Source organism: Lathyrus oleraceus, chromosome 1, assembly GCF_024323335.1.
Source record: "Lathyrus oleraceus cultivar Zhongwan6 chromosome 1, CAAS_Psat_ZW6_1.0, whole genome shotgun sequence".
Lineage (NCBI taxonomy): Eukaryota > Viridiplantae > Streptophyta > Magnoliopsida > Fabales > Fabaceae > Lathyrus > Lathyrus oleraceus.
The window spans coordinates 159,464,419-159,482,343 of record NC_066579.1 but is presented as its reverse complement, the minus strand read 5'-3'; positions in this window follow the sequence as shown (position 1 = coordinate 159,482,343).

Genomic DNA, 17,925 nt, shown 5'->3' with positions numbered 1-17,925 from the left:
AACTTTCAATGTTAGTGGTTAAGAGCTACAGATTACCCTTGTACAGTTTGGCTTGTTTGTCGAGGTTGATATGACCCCTCTTGACTAAAGCCCACCCATTGTTTGAGGCCTCTTGTATGTATATAGTGTGTGATGTTTGTTTTCTTGTGAATTTTTTAAGTGTGTGCTCTTGAACTAGGAGTTTTCCCTTTGTTCTTAATTTGAGGATCATTATCATGTTCATCTAAGTGGAAGTTACAAGATACATTGAAGATATCTTTTGAGACTTGTGTGATTTGCTTATGCTTTGTGCTTGCTTATTCCAAAGGATGGGATCTACTTGGATCATCTATATGATCTCAAGAGAGGAACTCCTAGTGTGGTTTCATTTCTTAACCATCACCTTTTTGTTTCCTTAGAACTTACCCCTTTTTCTTCACTTCTCCATCCTTAACCCAAGCCAAAACTTTTTGTGCAAACATTTGACTTTGTTTTCAACATTAGAAACCTAAGCCTTATGCTTTTGATTTTCAAACTTTCTTTTCATAACACTCATTTTGAATTGAATCTTTAAGTCAACTTTGACCATTTTTGTATATACTTCTAATTGGTAAATATAACCCATTCAAATTTCTTTTGTGTTTCCATGTCCACTTCTTAATCAAATTTTCCATAACCTTGAGCTATTAGGTTTTAGTTATCTTTGTGGTAGATGTAATACTCACCTTTGTCCTTAGTGATGGACAATAAGCCTTCCATGCTTATTATAGGGTTAACCCCTCACTAGCATGTTGAAGTTATCCTCACATGGTGGACTTGTGGTTTCAGGTTGAGTTTTCTCCCTTTGATAACAAAAGACCTTAAGGCTTTTGCGCCAATCAATCCACTCATTTGTTTTGAAATTTTTTACCCGAACTACGAGGTTTTGATCCTAATCTTTTATAAGAGGGTACGTAGGCAATGGGTTTATCCATCCAATAACAAAATATAAATAAACTTGTATATTCTTTTCTCATCTCTTCAATCATGTTTGTACAAATAAAATTTTTCACAAAACAATAACCTTCACAAGTGTGAAAAGGGCTCCCTAGGAGTACCTAGGATGTTTTGGGTGCCTAACACCTTCCCATTGCATAACCAACCCCCTTACCCAGATCTCTGTTTCTTTTACTAGTTTTGTTTGTAAAACTTTTAGGTTTTTGTTCGCTTTCTAACCATTCCTTTGGATAAATAGAAGTGCGGTGGCGACTCGACTTTGTATGATTTACCTTGGATTAGGTCAATATCTCCAATGGTAAAGAATACACCGCTACACCTGCTCAGAGTCATGAGAATATATTCCAACTGTGTTGAAAAGCTAAGTTTGGGGTAAAAACCCCAAAAGCTCTCAAAGTCCTAGAAAGTGCAAAAACAAGAGAAAAAGAAAAAGTGATGAATCGAGAAAAAGAAAAGAAAAGAAAACCGAGGAAATAAAAGAAACCAACACAGGATATAACATCGACTCTGAGCCAAAAGCCCTTGTTTTCCTTTTTAATCCGTACCCTAACCCAAGCCAAGCTACAACCCTAAAGACCTCAAAAGTGTGTGTTATGTGTAGGTGATGAGAAAAGAGAGACTATTCAAACTTGTGAGTGATATTGCATACATTGAATTATGAGTGTAAACAGTTAACCCCGAGAGAATTGGTGAGAATGTGAAATAAGCTGACAGATGAAACGGTGCTTTAAAGTGGAAGTGTGAATGATGACTTACGAGGATGGGTAGGACTTGTGGAAGGAAAAGGGAAGATGTTTGCGAATGATCTCAGCAGTGATGGAAAACATAAAGAATTCTGGGGAGTGATAGTGAAACATTACTTCGTACAAGCAATGAGATAAGTTTGGGGTTGTGATCAGTCACCATTTATAGTAAGTTTTCATTACTGGTCCGACGCAAAACAGAGACATTTGATACACTGTGCAAGCATTTAAGGTACAATTCGAGTAGTTTTACTTCCGTTATGTTATTTACGCATTTTTAACCTTTATTATGTTTTACTTTGTTTATCTTGATTGTATGCGTGGGATAGCTGTGTTTTTGTCAGACAGATCCAGGTAGAAGAACCGGAAAACTCAGAACACGACAGTGCGAGAGTCCGGTACGAAAAAGAGCAGAAAATCCCAGTACATGAGGCCTGACACGGCCACCCGTGTCATCTGACATGGGCCGTGTCAGGGAAAGGGAAACAGAAGAAGAAAATAGTAGCCTGACATGGCCACCCGTGTCAGCTGACACGGGCCGTGTCAGGCATAACTTCACCCCGTGTTGGGCATGCCATGGGCGTGTCAGGAGAGCCAGTAGGCTGACACAGCCACCCGTGTCAGCTAACACGGGCCGTGTCAGCCCAAGCCCAATATTTCCAATTTTTCCGGGCTTTTCATTCTTCGAGCTTTGTAGAGATATCTTTGGACCTGTCCAACTGCTGCTGGGAACTTTCACTATAAAAAGAGGTCTTCTACCAAAGGAAAAATCATTTTGGAGTACAGCAAACCACAGTATTCTGAAGCAATCAAGTATTACAGAGATCAAGGCATTTGGAGAGCTGAAGAGATTCATGAGCGGGAGCGATTGAAGATCAAAGTCATCCAATTACTTGTAATGTGTAATTTTTATCTTGAATTGGTTTTAAACAATATGAGTAGCTAAACCCCCCAATGCTAGGGGGTTGTCCCTGATTTAGAATTGTAGTGAATTTGAGTTTACATTTGCATTTATAATATTTTGTTTATGGTAACCTTTTGATGTGTTTATTGCTTTCTCTTTCGGACCAATCGAGATTGATCTATGGTTATCACTTAGGCTGGACCGCCAGTGATAAGGTTTTCATCAGGTTACTCTGCAGTAGATATCACCTAGGACTAGGGATACCCTGTATGAACCAGAGCATTCTTGATATTATACAACTTAACTTCACCCTCATTGGCTATGGACATATGAATGAGGGTAGATTGATTAAAGGTTTTCTCACCAAGGACTTGGGAGAAAATACCCTTGAGAACTGGTAGTAATTGATATTTGTTGATGCAATAGTAACTCAGAGTAATTACAAGGATAAATCATACACCTTCCCTGACATTGTTCCTTTTTCTCTATAAACCCTTATTTTCATATTTCTTTATTATTTTCTTTTTACACTCAAAAACCCAAATTTATACTTTTTGTTTAATTGAATGATAATTTAAACTCAGTACTAACGTGCAGTCCTTGAGATCGACATTCGGGGATTTTCCCCATTATTACTATAAAAGGCAAAATAGTACACTTGCTATTTTCCCGATCAGCATTCTAGATTTGGTTTTTCTATTTGAAGGTACATTATGCTACGAGTGTTTCAAGTCTGGGGTGATATGTTGGAAATAGTAATGATCACAATTGGGAGTGGATGAAAGGATTACGTCATTTACCATTGCTTGTTGTGAAGGATCTCCCCAGGAAGTTGACATTGTTGAAAGTAAGATCGGACACAACGTATAAAGCTTAACCAACATAAGTGTCATGTACATTCCGAAGTAAGGAAGAAATCGCACCAAGCTAAAGAGTACTGTGGATACCGTCAAAGCTTAACCAAACAGGGTGAGTCATAAAAAGCCAAACACGTTGATCATCATGAGCGATATTCAAGTTTGTCTTTATCACTCTAAATTTGCGTAGATTCTCTGGGACTGTCACTGCATGATTACACACACTGAGTTACTTTATTTGAAATTAACCCCGAGCCTTTCTAGCCATCCTAAATAATTATATCCCTTGTTAACCCCATTTGAGCTTGTATCCATTTGTTTGTTTACACCCCATAATATGTACCCTTTGGCCAAAACACTTCCTTACCCTATTCAGAGTCATGTTAATACATTTAAAACTGTGTTGAAAAGCTAAGTTTGGGGTAAAAACCCCAAAAGCCCCCAAAGCCCAAGAAAGTGCAAAACAAAAAAGAAAAAAAGTGAAATATGAAATCATCGAGAGAAAAGAAAAAAAAAGTATAACTCGAAGATTCAAAAGAAGCACGAAAAAGGGCACTCGGTGGAAAAATAGAAAAAAAAAAGAGAAATCCGAGCAAAAGAAACCAATACAGTAGGTAACATCGACTCTGAACCAAAAGCCACTTGTTTCCCGTTTTGTTTTAATATCCACACCCTAACCCAAGCCAAGTTACAACCCAAAAGACCTCAAAAGTGTGTGTGTTGTGTGTACGTGATATGAAAAGAGAGACTATTCAAACTTGCGAGTTGATATTGCATATTCTGAATTATGAGTGAAAACACTTAACCCCGGGAGAATTGGTGAGAATGTGATATAAGCTGACATGTAAAACGGTGCTTTGAAGTGGAAGTGTGATTGAAAACTTACAAGGAAAAAGCAGGACTTATGGAAGGAAGAGGGAAGAAGTTAGCGAATGATCTCAGCAGTGTTAGGAAACATAAAGAATCCGGAGGAGTGACACACAGTGTTATCTGAAACATTACTTGCGGACAAGCAATGAGCTAAGTTTAGGGTTGTGATCAGTCACCATTTGCATTAAGTTTTCGTTACTGATCCGACAAAAAACCGAGGCTTTTGAAACACTGTGCAAGCATTTTTGATACTATTCGAGTCAATTTTACTTCCGGTATTATATTTGAGCATTTCCATTCACTGTTATGTTTTAATTCTATTTTCGTGATTTTATGCGTGGGATAGCTATGTTTTTGTCCGACAGGTCAAGGTAAAAGAACCAGGGAACTCAAAACGAGACAATGCGAGACTTCGGCAAGCAAAGGAGCAGAAAACTCCGGTACAGGAGGCCTGACATGGCCACCCATGTCACCTGACACGGGCTGTGTCAGGAAAAGGAGGACGTGGTATAGAAGACAATGGCCTGACACGGCCACCCATGTCAGGCATCATCCCCAACCGTGTCACCCATGCCAAGGGCGTGTCAGCTGGGACAGTAGGCTAACACGACCACCCGTGTCAGCTGACACGGGCCGTGTCAGCCCAAGCCCAAAAATTCCCTTTTTCTCGGGCTTTTGCTCGTCGGGCTTTTTCAGAGATATTTTTGGATATGTCCAACTGCTGCTTGGAATTTTCACTATAAAAGAGGACCTTCTGCCTAAGGAAAAATCATCTTGGAATACGGAAAAAATACAGTATTGTGAAGCAATCAAGTATTATAGAGAGCAAGGCATTCAGAGAGCTGAAGGTTTTCATGAGCGGGAGCGATTGAAGATCGAAGTCATTCAATTACTTGTAATGTGTAATTTTTATCTTGCATTTGTTTTAAATAATATGAGTAGCTAAACCCCCCAATGCTAGGGGGTGTCCCTGATTTAGAATTGTAACGAATTTGAGTTTACATTTGCATTTATAATATTATTTTTACGGTAACCTTTTGATGTGTTTATTGCTTTCTCTTTCGGACCAATTGAGATTGATTTGTGGTTATCAATTAGGTCGGACCTCCATTGATAAGGTTTTCATAACGTTACTCTACAGTATATATTGCCTACGACTAGGGGTACCCTGTATGAACCAGAGTATTCTTGATATTATAAAGCTTAACTTCAGCTTAATTGGCTATGGGCATAGAAATTAGGGTAGTTTGATTAAAGGTTTTCTCACCAAGAACTTGGGAGGAAATACCCTTAAGAACTGGTAGTAATTGATATTTGTTGATGCAATAGTGACTCAGAGTTGTTACAGGGATAAATCATACACCTTCTCTGGCATTATTTCTTTTTCCCTTTAAACCTTTATTTTCATCCTTATTTGCTTTTACCTTTATTCTTATATTTTTACACCTAAAAACCAAATTAATACTTTTTGTTTAATTGAATGATAATTTAAACTCGATATTGACTTGCAGTCCTTGAGATCGACATTCGGGGAATTTCCCCATTATTACTATAAAAGGAAAAATAGTACACTTGCTATTTTCCCAATCAAAAACAAATAATGATACAATCAAATGTGCTTGGTGATCTCTCTCAATGCAAACCCAATGAATAAGGGGTAAGGAGGATGCTAAGGTGTGATCCCAAACCCAATGCATATAATGAGATAGCATGAGGGATCTTGGGGTAAAAATGGGGTCTTACAAAGAGAAATTTCCATTCAAGACTGACTTCAAAATGGAGAATCAAGATTTAAATTCACAGCCCTCATATGCAACTTCTTATCTTTAAAAGTTTGCAACATAACCATCAGATGCTCCAATGTTCCTCGTCAAATTTCGAATATATTAAGATGTCGTCGATGAACACAACCACAAACTGATCTAAGCACGGTTGGAATATTCTATTCATGTGCCCCATGAACACTCCGTGTGCATTAGACACGCCAAAAGGCATCGTTGAATACTCATAATGACCATACCTCATTTTGAACACAATCTTCAGAATTTCGCCTGGCTTCACATGAATCTTGTAACAACCCAATTTTAGTAATTATTTCTTATATTATTATTACTATATTTTATTTTATTCATTTAGAGTGTTAATTAATTAATTGGTTGTTAGGTAGTATAACAATTGATTATATTAATTAATTTGGTGTGTTAATTAATTATTTAGTTGATATGAGATATAATGAATAATTGAATTAATTAACTTAGTGTGCATATTGAGTTGGTTTAATTTATTTGAATTAAATAGAGATATTATAATACTAGGTATTATTGGGCCTAATAATTAAATTAGAGGTATCATTCTTTAAGCCCAAATAGAATACTAGTATATAAGAGGTGAGGAGAGTGAGGAGTAGGATTATTTTGATCATTTGACGGCAATAGAGAAAGAGAAGAGGAAAAGTAAAGAGGAGAGGGGAAGAACAAGAGAGAAGCTAGGGTTTCCAGAAAATTGAAGAGGTAAGGGGGAGAATCCTTATTATTATGGGTTAGTATGATTGGGTCAATGGGTAGAAGTATGTTTAGGTTAAAATCCCTAATTTTGTATGGTTGTTTGGAAGTGTTAGGTTTTGATGAGTATTCTTGATTTGTGGTGATTTGATTGTGTTAAACTGCAAATTAACGTTATATACTTAGAGTATTGTATGAGTTATAATTTTCTGAACGTTTTGCGTTTTATGGAATCGAAATCGGAGGTCCGAAAGTCCTCCAACGATGAAAAACGCAGAAAATTCTGCATTCTATTTTATGTTAACCGGTTACCCACCGAGCATTAACCGGTTACTTGCTTAAAAATCTACGCAGGAAATTGATTCTGTTTTAGGTTAACCGGTTACCCACCGAGCGTTAACCGGTTACTTGCTTTTGTTTTGTGTTAACCGGTTACTCACCGAGCGTTAACCGGTTACCAGTATTGAAAAATGGAAAATTGAGATTTTAAATGTTGTATTCATTTTGAAATGCAATCTAAGTGTGCGTAGTTGATAATTAGTCTATAATTGTGAATGATATATTGTTATGAATGTGTATATGTACCATTGATGGATAATTCATAGAGTTGAATTATGGTGATATGTGGAATGTTAAGATGGTAGAGGTGACCTTAATTGCATATGTGTTGGTATTTGTACATTCATTCATGGCATGGTCGGCTTCATAGTGGAAGCGGTGAAACTGTGGGTTCACATAGACGTTGATCCTTAATTGAAAATAGGCGTAGCAGACGTTGATCCTTAATTGGAAATAGACGTAGTGGCTTGGATTCTAGATATTGAATCGGAAAGCGGTGAAACTGTGGGTTCACATAGACGTTGATCCTTAATTCGAAATAGGTGTAGCAGACGTTGATCCTTAATTGGAAATAGACGTAGTGGCTTTGATCTTGTCCGGATCGGAAGCGTGGCTTGGATTCTAGATATTGAATCAGAAAGCGGTGAAACGTTGGGTTCACATTGCGGTACCACATGCGTAGAGTCACATGTCTTGCATTGAGTCACATTAGAGTTATGTGATAATTGAATGTTTGCATTGATGTGATTGTGAGGTGTGTATGAGATATAGTAATTGAATTTGGTGATGTTTAGATTCATAATTTGGCAAAATATGTGATTATGTGATAGTTGTAGTTATGTGTATATTTGGGAATATAGTATTGGATTTGAATATTATACTCCTTGAGTTTTATGTGTGCTTGAAAACATGTGAAATAAATATTGGTTAGTATTATTTACATGGTTATACGAAGTGTGATGAATTCCTTTAATTGTTGATTTAATCATTGTGCTTTATTATACTTCTTCATAATGATTTGAATTCTCACCCTTCTGTTGGAATGATGATTTACACGGTATCGTGCAGATACTCCAGAGTAGTATTGCTGAAGTTAGCAGACGGTAGCTCACTCGAGATTAGCTGGAGAGCTTCGGTGCTTTGTGTTAGAGACTAAGTAGTGAGTCAATGCTCTGGTCATGTAACACTGGGTAGATTAGTAGTATTGAACTCATATCTTGTTTGGATACGTATTATGTTATTACTTGTGAACATGTTTAATTGCAATTGCTGTTTGAGAGGCCATAGTGCCAAAGATTATGGATATGGTTTATTTTATCTTGAAGAGATTATTGAGAGATGATCATGGTATGGGACATGAATCATTTTATGAAATGCATGGATATTCACTATTTTCCGCTGCGAACGCATATTCATGATAAGTGAAAAGTGTTATTTTAAATGACCAGGTGTATTCTATATTGATGATGAATGATGTTTGGTTTTTGAAGGCTTTTAGTTTTTGAAAACGTCGATGTGACGCCCTTTTGTTTATATGCGTGCTTATTTACTCTGATTATATGTTTAGTATTTTGGGGTAGAAAAAGGGGTGTTACATTAGTGGTATCAGAGCCTGGTTGGTCCGTCCGGCCAGGTTGTTTAATTAGGTTTGTTCCCTAGTATGCGACATGTGTGTGAGAACACTGTCGATGCTTGTTTTATTCTCCATTGTAGGTTGGGAATGAAATAAGTGGGGGAGAAGCGTCTTCTTCTCTTGGATGTTGCATGCAAGAGTGCAGTGTTGGCTAGTTAACATGTTTTGAGAATGTTGTGCTTTTCCTGAACCCGAAGAGAGGTCGGATTTGAGGATGGTGTTGGTTAGAAGTTAATCGGGTGTATATCAACTGTTTTAAGAAGACGGTTATTTTTCCTGAGGTTGGTGCGAAGGAAGATTGGTTTGTGTCTGCTAAGCAAGTTGATGAATCGGTGCAAGATGGCGCCGAGTTGTTTATGTTGTTGGCAACTTTGGATATTCGTGAGAAGAGGACGATTGAAGAATTGCCAATAGTTTGTGAGTTTGCGGAGGTATTTCCGGAAGATATAAGCGATTACCTCCGGAACGTGAGGTTGAGTTTTCGATTGATTTAGTTCCTGGAACTAGTCCTGTATCGATGGCTCCCTATAGAATGTCAGCTTCTGAGTTGAAAGAGTTGAAGAGTCAACTTGAAGACTTGCTTGGGAAGAGGTTTATTCGTCCTAGTGTGTCGCTGTGGGGTGCACCTGTTCTGTTGGTCAAGAAGAAAGAAGGTTCTATGAGATTATGTGTTGATTATAGACAACTGAATAAGGTGACGATTAAGAACAAGTATCCACTTCCGAGGATTGACGATCTGATGGATCAGCTGGTTAGAGCTTGTGTGTTTAGCAAAATTGATTTGAGGTCTGGGTATCATCAGATTCGTGTAAAGGCTGAGGATATTCAAAAGACTGCTTTTCGGACAAGGTACGGTCACTACGAGTACTCCGTGATGCCTTTTGGTGTGACTAATGCACCTGGTGTATTTATGGAGTATATGAATATAATTTTTCATGATTATCTGGATAAGTTTATTGTTGTGTTCATCGATGATATATTGATTTATTCCAAGAGCAAAGAGGATCATGCCGAGCATTTGAAGGTTGTGTTATCGGTGTTGAAAGAGAGGAAGTTGTTTGCTAAACTCTCTAAATGTGAGTTTTGGTTGAGTGAAGTAAGTTTTCTTGGACATGTGATTTCGAGTGGTGGTATTTCTGTGGATCCTACGAAGATTGAAGTTGTATCTCAGTGGGAAGCTCATAAGTCTGTTGCTGAGATTAGAAGTTTCCTTGGTTTGGCTGGTTATTATAGGAAGTTGATTGAAGGATTTTCTAAGTTGTCGTTACCATTGACGCAGTTGACTAGGAAAGGTCAAGCTTTCATTTGGACTTCGCAGTGTGAAGCGAATTTTCAAGAGCTTAAGAGGAGATTGACTACGGCTCCTATTTTGATTTTACCGGATCCGTTAGAAACTTTCGTTGTGTATTGTGATGCTTCTTTGTTGGGTTTGGGAGGTGTTTTGATGCAAAAAGGGCAAGTGGTAGCTTATGCTTCAAGGCAACTTAAAGTTCATGAGAGGAATTATCCGACGCATGATTTAGAGTTGGCCGCCGTTGTGTTTGTGTTGAAGCTTTGGAGACATTACTTGTTTGGATCGCGATTTGATGTGTTTAGTGATCACAAGAGTTTGAAGTACTTGTTTGATCAGAAAGAATTGAATATGAGGCACAGGAGATGGTTGGAATTCTTGAAAGATTATGATTTTGGTTTGAATTACCATCCTGGAAAGGCGAATGTTGTAGCCGATGCATTGAGTAGGAAGTCATTGCACATGTCTACGTTGATGATTCGAGAGTTTGAATTGTTGGAGAAATTTAGAGATTTGAGTTTGGTTTGTGAAGCGACGCCTTTGTGTGTTAAGCTTGGTATGTTGAAGCTTACGTGTGGCATTCTTGACGAGATTAAAGAAGGTCAGAAGTCAGATTTGAAATTAGTCGATGTTATGACATTGATTAATCAAGACAAAGGTGGTGACTTTCGGATTGATGAGAATGGTATCATGAGGTGTTGCGATCGAGTTTGTGTTCCGGATGTTGCGGATTTGAGAAAGAGGATTCTCGAGGAAGGGCATAGAAGTGGTCTGAGTATTCACCCTGGTGCTACTAAAATGTATCAAGACTTGAGAAAGATGTTTTGGTGGCAAGGTATGAAGAAGGATGTAGCGGAATTTGTGTATTCATGTTTGACTTGTCAAAAGTCAAAGATTGAACATCAAAAGCCGTCTGGTTTGATGCAACCGTTATCTATTCCCGAGTGGAAGTGGGATAGTATCTCTATGGATTTTGTTTCGGGCTTGCCGATAACATCGAGTAATTGTGAGGCGATTTGGGTCGTTGTGGACAGGTGTAAGACCCTAATTTTGGCCCTAAGATCCCTCATGGCATCATAACATGGCATTTGCATTGCCTCCAGGATCATTAGCATCTTGGTTCCCTTTGACCTTGTGTGGGACCTCTTGTGAGTGGTTTGAGATTAGTAAGCATTCTTGAATCATATATCATTGCTTTTCTTATTTTGTTTACTAACCAAAAGCACCAAAAATATGTCACTAACCTCTTTTGTTTGTAGCTGAAGCAATCACAAGGTCAAGAGCTTCAAGGAGAACCTTTGTGCAGAGATATGGCCAAGAGAAGATGATAGCAAGCATGGTAATGGTTCCCAAAGCTCTCCTCCATCAAATATGCCTCCCTAGCATCTCAATTCATCATTTTGATCAAAGCAAGTCAAAGGGTTTGAGGTTTGTTCCCAAAAAAACCCTAATTCATCTGTGCACCATAATGCCTTGCTCTTGAAGCAACCTCAGCCCATGGTCAAATACAATCAAGGGAATTTATTTAATTCTTAATTTCATACATATTTGAACTTATTTGAGTGTCCTCAATCATCAATTCATCAAGATATGAGTCATGGACTTGAGAAATTGATCAGTCAATTCATCTGACTATTTTGAAATGCACTGAGATCTAACTTTTTATGTGTTGGTCAAATGTATATGATCCCAAAATAAAAAATGATCTTAAGGACAATATGAACAACTTTCATGTTCATCAAAAATTGATTTGAAGCTTGGAAGGTCATCTCCCATTCCAATACATTATAGGTCATTTTGATTGAAACCCTAATTTTGGGTCAGCTTCCCAAGGACATAACTCATTCATTTTTTATGATTTTGAGGTGGGATCAAATGCATTGTAAATCTTAAGATGTCTACTTCAAATGTTATATTGAAAGAAATTTAAAAATCTCAAAGGAAATACATGTGATAATGCAAGACATTATAGGTCCTTTTGGGCCAAATGCATTAAAAGGCAAAAAAGTCCAACTTCAAGTGCCCGTAACTCTTTCATCAAAAATCCAAATGATGCAAAATTTAAGTCCATTTTAATTGTCTTTAAAAGATATACAACTTTTATGTTGGAGGTTTTTTCATTTGGGGATTGCATCCTCAAAACATAAGGGCTTGAACATTGGCCAAATTTAGAAACTTTGCCTTTTCATGTTTTGCACCTTGCACTTTAAACTCCAATTTCACCAATTTCCACACTTCAAATGGATTTTTTCCCAACATAACAATTGTTCCTTACATCAAAACCTTTCCAACCATTACTCACATGCTCATGTTTGGATTTGGCAATTGGTATTTTCGAAGAGGAGAAGCTTTTAGTTCAATTATGCATAACACCTCAATATTCCATGCACAAGCAATTACCATTCAGATTACACGTCCATTTCACTTTGGTATGATTTCAGATTGCATTTGGCTTTGGTTTTGGGCCTTGTGCATGATCATGCAAGCCCATGCAAGGAATGTCCAACTTCATGCACACGGATTGAATCACCCTCTCCTTGTCATTTCCTCTATAAATAGAAGCTCTATTCCATTCAAAATTCACCCTGGAATCAACCTGAATTGCTGCAGAAATCAAAACCCAACCTCTCACCAAAGAAGTTATTTCACTTTTCTTCAAATTTTTCAGATCCAAAATTCAGCTACATCTGGTTGAATCTTTGGATCTATAGCTTCTAGACCTTCATCCTTTACTCCATTGATCTTCTGTTTTGGCAAAGGAAGCAAAGAATCAAGCTCAAATCTCCAGAAATCAAGGTTGTTCTTCAACTGGTTTTTTCTTCGAAACTCATCATCTATTGATCTATTTGCTTGGATCTTGTGTTGGCTGAAGTCCTCTTCATAGAGGCAATTGATTTGAGTACTTAATTGTTGAAATCCATCAAGTTCTCATGAACATCACAGAATTTCCATCTCTGATTTCTCTCAATATAGAGATCTAGAGTGGAATTGAGTGATACAGGGATGATGTACATCATCCCAGCTTTCTAACGGTGTATAGATCGTGTATTTTGGTTAAGTTTTGGTTGTCTGCAATTTTGGCCGGAAAACACAAGCTCACCGGAGACGAAGGTGTCTCTGGTGGCCGTCCCATTGCCAGTTTAAATCTGGATCGTTGGATTGAGTTTCCCAGATCTAATCCTGGCTCTCGCTTGTTATGACTTTCATTTATTCATTGTGTTACGCGTGGACTTGGACATATGGTGGAAGCGCGCATCTGGAGCGCATGATCTGCCAACTCAATTAATGAGCTCAGATCTAACGCTCATATTTTTTTTTGAATTTCCAATTTTCTGATTTAATTTCTTTTATTTCCATTATTTTCAAAAATCAATATCTTCTTCATTTTTAATCCAAAAAATATGGGACCAATTGCATTTTTCTCCAAATAAATTCTAGTTTCTGATTTTGATTTTTAATATATTTTATTTCATCATTTGAGATTTTTTGTGAATTATCTCTTTTCTGGTTATTTTTAATTCATTTTAAATAGTCTTTGATATTCAAAATATACAAAAATATGTTCCTAACCTATTTGAATGATGATGGATCTATGAAAAATATTCTCATCAATTTTTTATTGATTTGAGATTTATTTGAGATTTTAGTTCAATTAGGTTATTTTTATTCATTTTTAATTAATTAAAAATAGTTTCTGACTTTTAAAAATGCTGAAATTTTTTGTCAAACTTAGTTTGACCTTGTTGAACTTGGGATAAATCACTTGGACCTTTCAAGGTTGATTTGAAGTGATTTTGAAGTTTGACCTCTCTTTTATTTTTAATTCAAGTTTATTTTAATATTGAAAATGCCAAAAATATTTTTGCTTATTGTTTGATCTCCAATCTTCATCTCATTTATGATTTTCTCATTGTTTGACTTTGACCTTCAATGTCATTTGGTCAATACATATGGGTTGGTACATCTTATTTCATCTTATGCATTTTTTATCTTTCCATTTCCTTATCCATTCTTCATCTCCTTCTTCTTCTTCTTCTTTCTCTTTGATCAATGAGTTGAAGGTTGATAAGTTAGCATTGATTAGGGAGACTTAATCTTCCTTGATTCAAATCTAATTCATCTTGATCAATTGATCAAGTGAATGGCTTTGCATTAGGGATAGGTTGTTTTCTAAATCATGCAAGAGGCTTAAATCAATACAAGATCAATTCTCTTTTCCTTTTTTGGCATGGCAAGTTGTTGGAACTTGGTTCACTAATCAAGACTTCTAACTTGTGTTGTTGCCTACATTATTATTGACCGGCCTCAGATAGTTGTGACTTCTACATAAGTCCAATTACGATTGCTTAACATAGCGCTAAATTTGCCTTGTGGCACACTAACTACTAACACTAACCATTAACAATTAACATTTACTTTTTGCTCTTTACTTTCATGCAATTTACTATTCTTGCACATATTATCCATTTGCTTTTCCTTTTTGCTCACTTGAGCACATGTTTATGTTAATTCCATTTGCCTTTTGCACACTTGAGCACATAATTGTGTATATACTATTGTGCTTGTGTTTTGTTTTGATTGTTGTGAACCAAATGCCAAGAATTGGAAAAATGGACTTAGACTTTAGGATCTTCCCTATGCAAATTTGGAGTCAAAGAGCAACTAGGCATTGAGCCTTTAGAATGCTTAAGCTTGAAGATGAACATTGAAAGAACCATATTCTAAACTCCCTCTTGTCCATTCTTTGATTGTATCATAGAACCTTTTGATGTGTGTTTTCTTGTGCTAGGAGTTCTAACTTGAACTTATTTGAGGAACCATTACCATGAGCTTCTAAGAGAGAGAGATCCAAGATGCATTGAGGAGTCTTTCCAAGAGTTCATTTGATTGATGATTGCTTGAGTTTATGCTTTATGTGATTGCTTAGTCCAAAGGATGGGAGCTACTTGGATCATCAATATGATCTCAAGAGAGGAACTCCATTGTGGTTTTGTTTCTTTATCCCTCACCTTTTTGCTTTACTTAGGACTTAGTCATTCTTCTTCTTCCCTCCACTCTAACCCAAGCCAAAACTTTTTGTGCAAACATTCAACATTTGTTTTCAACATTAGAAACCTAAGCCTTATGCTTTTGATTTTCAAACTTTCTTTTCATAACACTTATCTTGAATTGAATCTTTAAGTCAACTTTGACCATTTTTGCATATACTTCTAATTGGTAAATATAACCCATTCAAATGCCTTTTTGTGGTTCCAATGGCCACCTTCTTAATCAAATTTTCCATAACCCTTAGCTATTAGGTTTGAGTTATCCTTGAGGTAGATGTAATACTCACCTACATCCTTAGTGATGGACAATACGTCTCCCATGCTTATTATAGGGTTAACCCCTCACTAGCATGTTGAAGTTATCCTCACATGGTGGATTTGTGGTTTTAGGTTGAGTTTTCTCCCTTGGATAACAAAAGACCTTAAGGCTTTTGGACCAATCAATTCACCAACTCATTTTGAAATTTTTACCCCAAACTACGAGGTTTTGATCCTAATCTTTTTAAGATGGTACGTAGGCAATGGGTTTATCCATCCAAACACAAAAAATGTAAATAATTTGTATATTTTCTTCTCATCCCTTCAATCATGTTTGCACAAACAAATTTTTCACAAAAACAACAACCTTTACAACAAGTATGAAAAGGGCTCCCTAGGAGTACCTAGGATGTTTTGGGTGCCTAACACCTTCCTATTGCATAACCAACCCCCTTATCCAGATCTTTGTTTCTCTTTTACTAGTTTTTGTTAAAACTTTTAGGTTTTTGTTCGCTTTCTAACCATTCCTTTAGATAAATAGAAGTGCGGTGGCGACTCGATTTGTATGATTTACCTTGGATTTAGTCAATATCTCTAATGGTAACGAATACCCCGCTACAGAAAAGTGGCGACTCTGCTGGGGACGGATTTGCCTAGTGGGTTTTGCCTACTTTTCATATTTTGTTGTTTTGTATTGTTTTGTGACATATTTTTTGTGCAATTTGGGATTACTGTATTGTATGTAATGATTGAATTGCTTGAATATTGATTCCTTGCATGCTTGGTGATCTTTGTGAGATGATTTCTATACCCGGACTCAAGTGCACTTAGGATAGGAGAATGGCGTAGTCTTGTTGACTTGTGTGGAGTTATTCCTTAGCAAGTTGACTTGCGAGTCCATTCACTTGGTGGAGGTCATGTTGGGATCAATAATGTCACACGAGTAAGTTGTGGTTAGACATTACTCTTTCCAATATAGACCTTAGAAGCCAAGGACCTTAGTTTACCAAGCCCATCTTGGCCTATTCTTAGGATGTAGTGCGAAAGTCGTTGAAATGTAAGATTTGATACGATTGTTACGCGATACTACACTCATAAGAGTCTCTCTTGAGAATATTTTTGGAGTACGAGTAGTTGTTTATCCGATCATATCCGAAGGATGGGATGATGACTATGGGAACCTCTTGTAGAACATGTTTGGCAGGTTTAAACCCTAGTACACTCCCTTTGGGTGGTTCTTAACCGAGACTCCATGCTCGTGACTCGCAATAAACCCTTGATTCATGGTTGATCCGTTCATGTATCCTTAATATCAATGGAACTTGGGTGTTGATAAGGGGTAAACCATAATCCACCAAAATGGATGATTGATATTAAGGATGATATGATCCATCCCATGACCTTTGTTTGGTGTGCTTTGCTTGATCCTTGAGTGTGATTGTTGCATTCATGCATTCATGCACCCATTTGCATCCATATCATCAATAATGAAGAAAATTTTCAAGGAACTTAAGGGGTTTATTTGCAAAATTTTCAGACATGGAAAGACAAAGAAGGAATACAAAGAAGTACAGTTTCAGACAACCAGATGTGAAAGAGTTAAGGAATTTGACATCCTATGTACTAGATCCCTTGGGTTTCAAGGCTCGTTTTGGGAAGTTTCTTCCTCTTTTGACTACTCAGGTGGATGAAGGGTTGATGAGTGTATTGGTGCAGTTTTATGATCCCTTGTACCGTTGCTTCACGTTTCCGGACTTCCAGCTTTTGCCTACACTTGAGGAGTATGCCTACCTTGTGGGTATACCTATTCTAGATCAATTGTCGTTCAGTGGCTTGGAGAGTGTTCCTACTTCTCAAGAGATAGCTTACATGTTGCACCTAGATGAATCTCTGGTTGGTGCTCATATGACTACCAAAGGTGGAATTCAAGGTCTCCCTTCTGAGTTCCTCATCACTCAAGCTACTATGTATGGGAAGGCCATGAGTGAGGACGCCTTTGAAGCCATATTTGTACTTCTCATCTATGGGTTAGTGTTGTTCCCCAACATCGACAAGTTTGTGGATGTGAATGCTATTAGGATTTTCTCTACTCTTAATCCCGTTCCGACTCTGTTGGGTGATACCTATTTCTCTTTGCATATGAGGAATGCAAAGGGTGGTGGTGCCATTGTGTGTTGTTTGCCTCTGTTGTATAAGTGGTTTATTTCTCACTTACCGCAGAAGGTCGCCTTCAAGGAGAACAAAAGATGTCTACGGTGGTCCACGAGACTTACGTCTCTCACTAATGATGATATCTCTTGGTACAACCGTGTGTATGATGGTGTGCAGATTATCGACTCTTGTGGTGAATTCTCCAATGTGCCTCTTCTTGGTACATGTGGTTGGATTAACTACAACCCTGTTTTGGCACGTCGTCAGCTTGGGTTCCCCCTAAAGGATAAACCTAACAACATTCTATTAGAGGGTGTGTTCTTTCAGGAGGGTAAAGATCCCCAAGGCTTGAAGG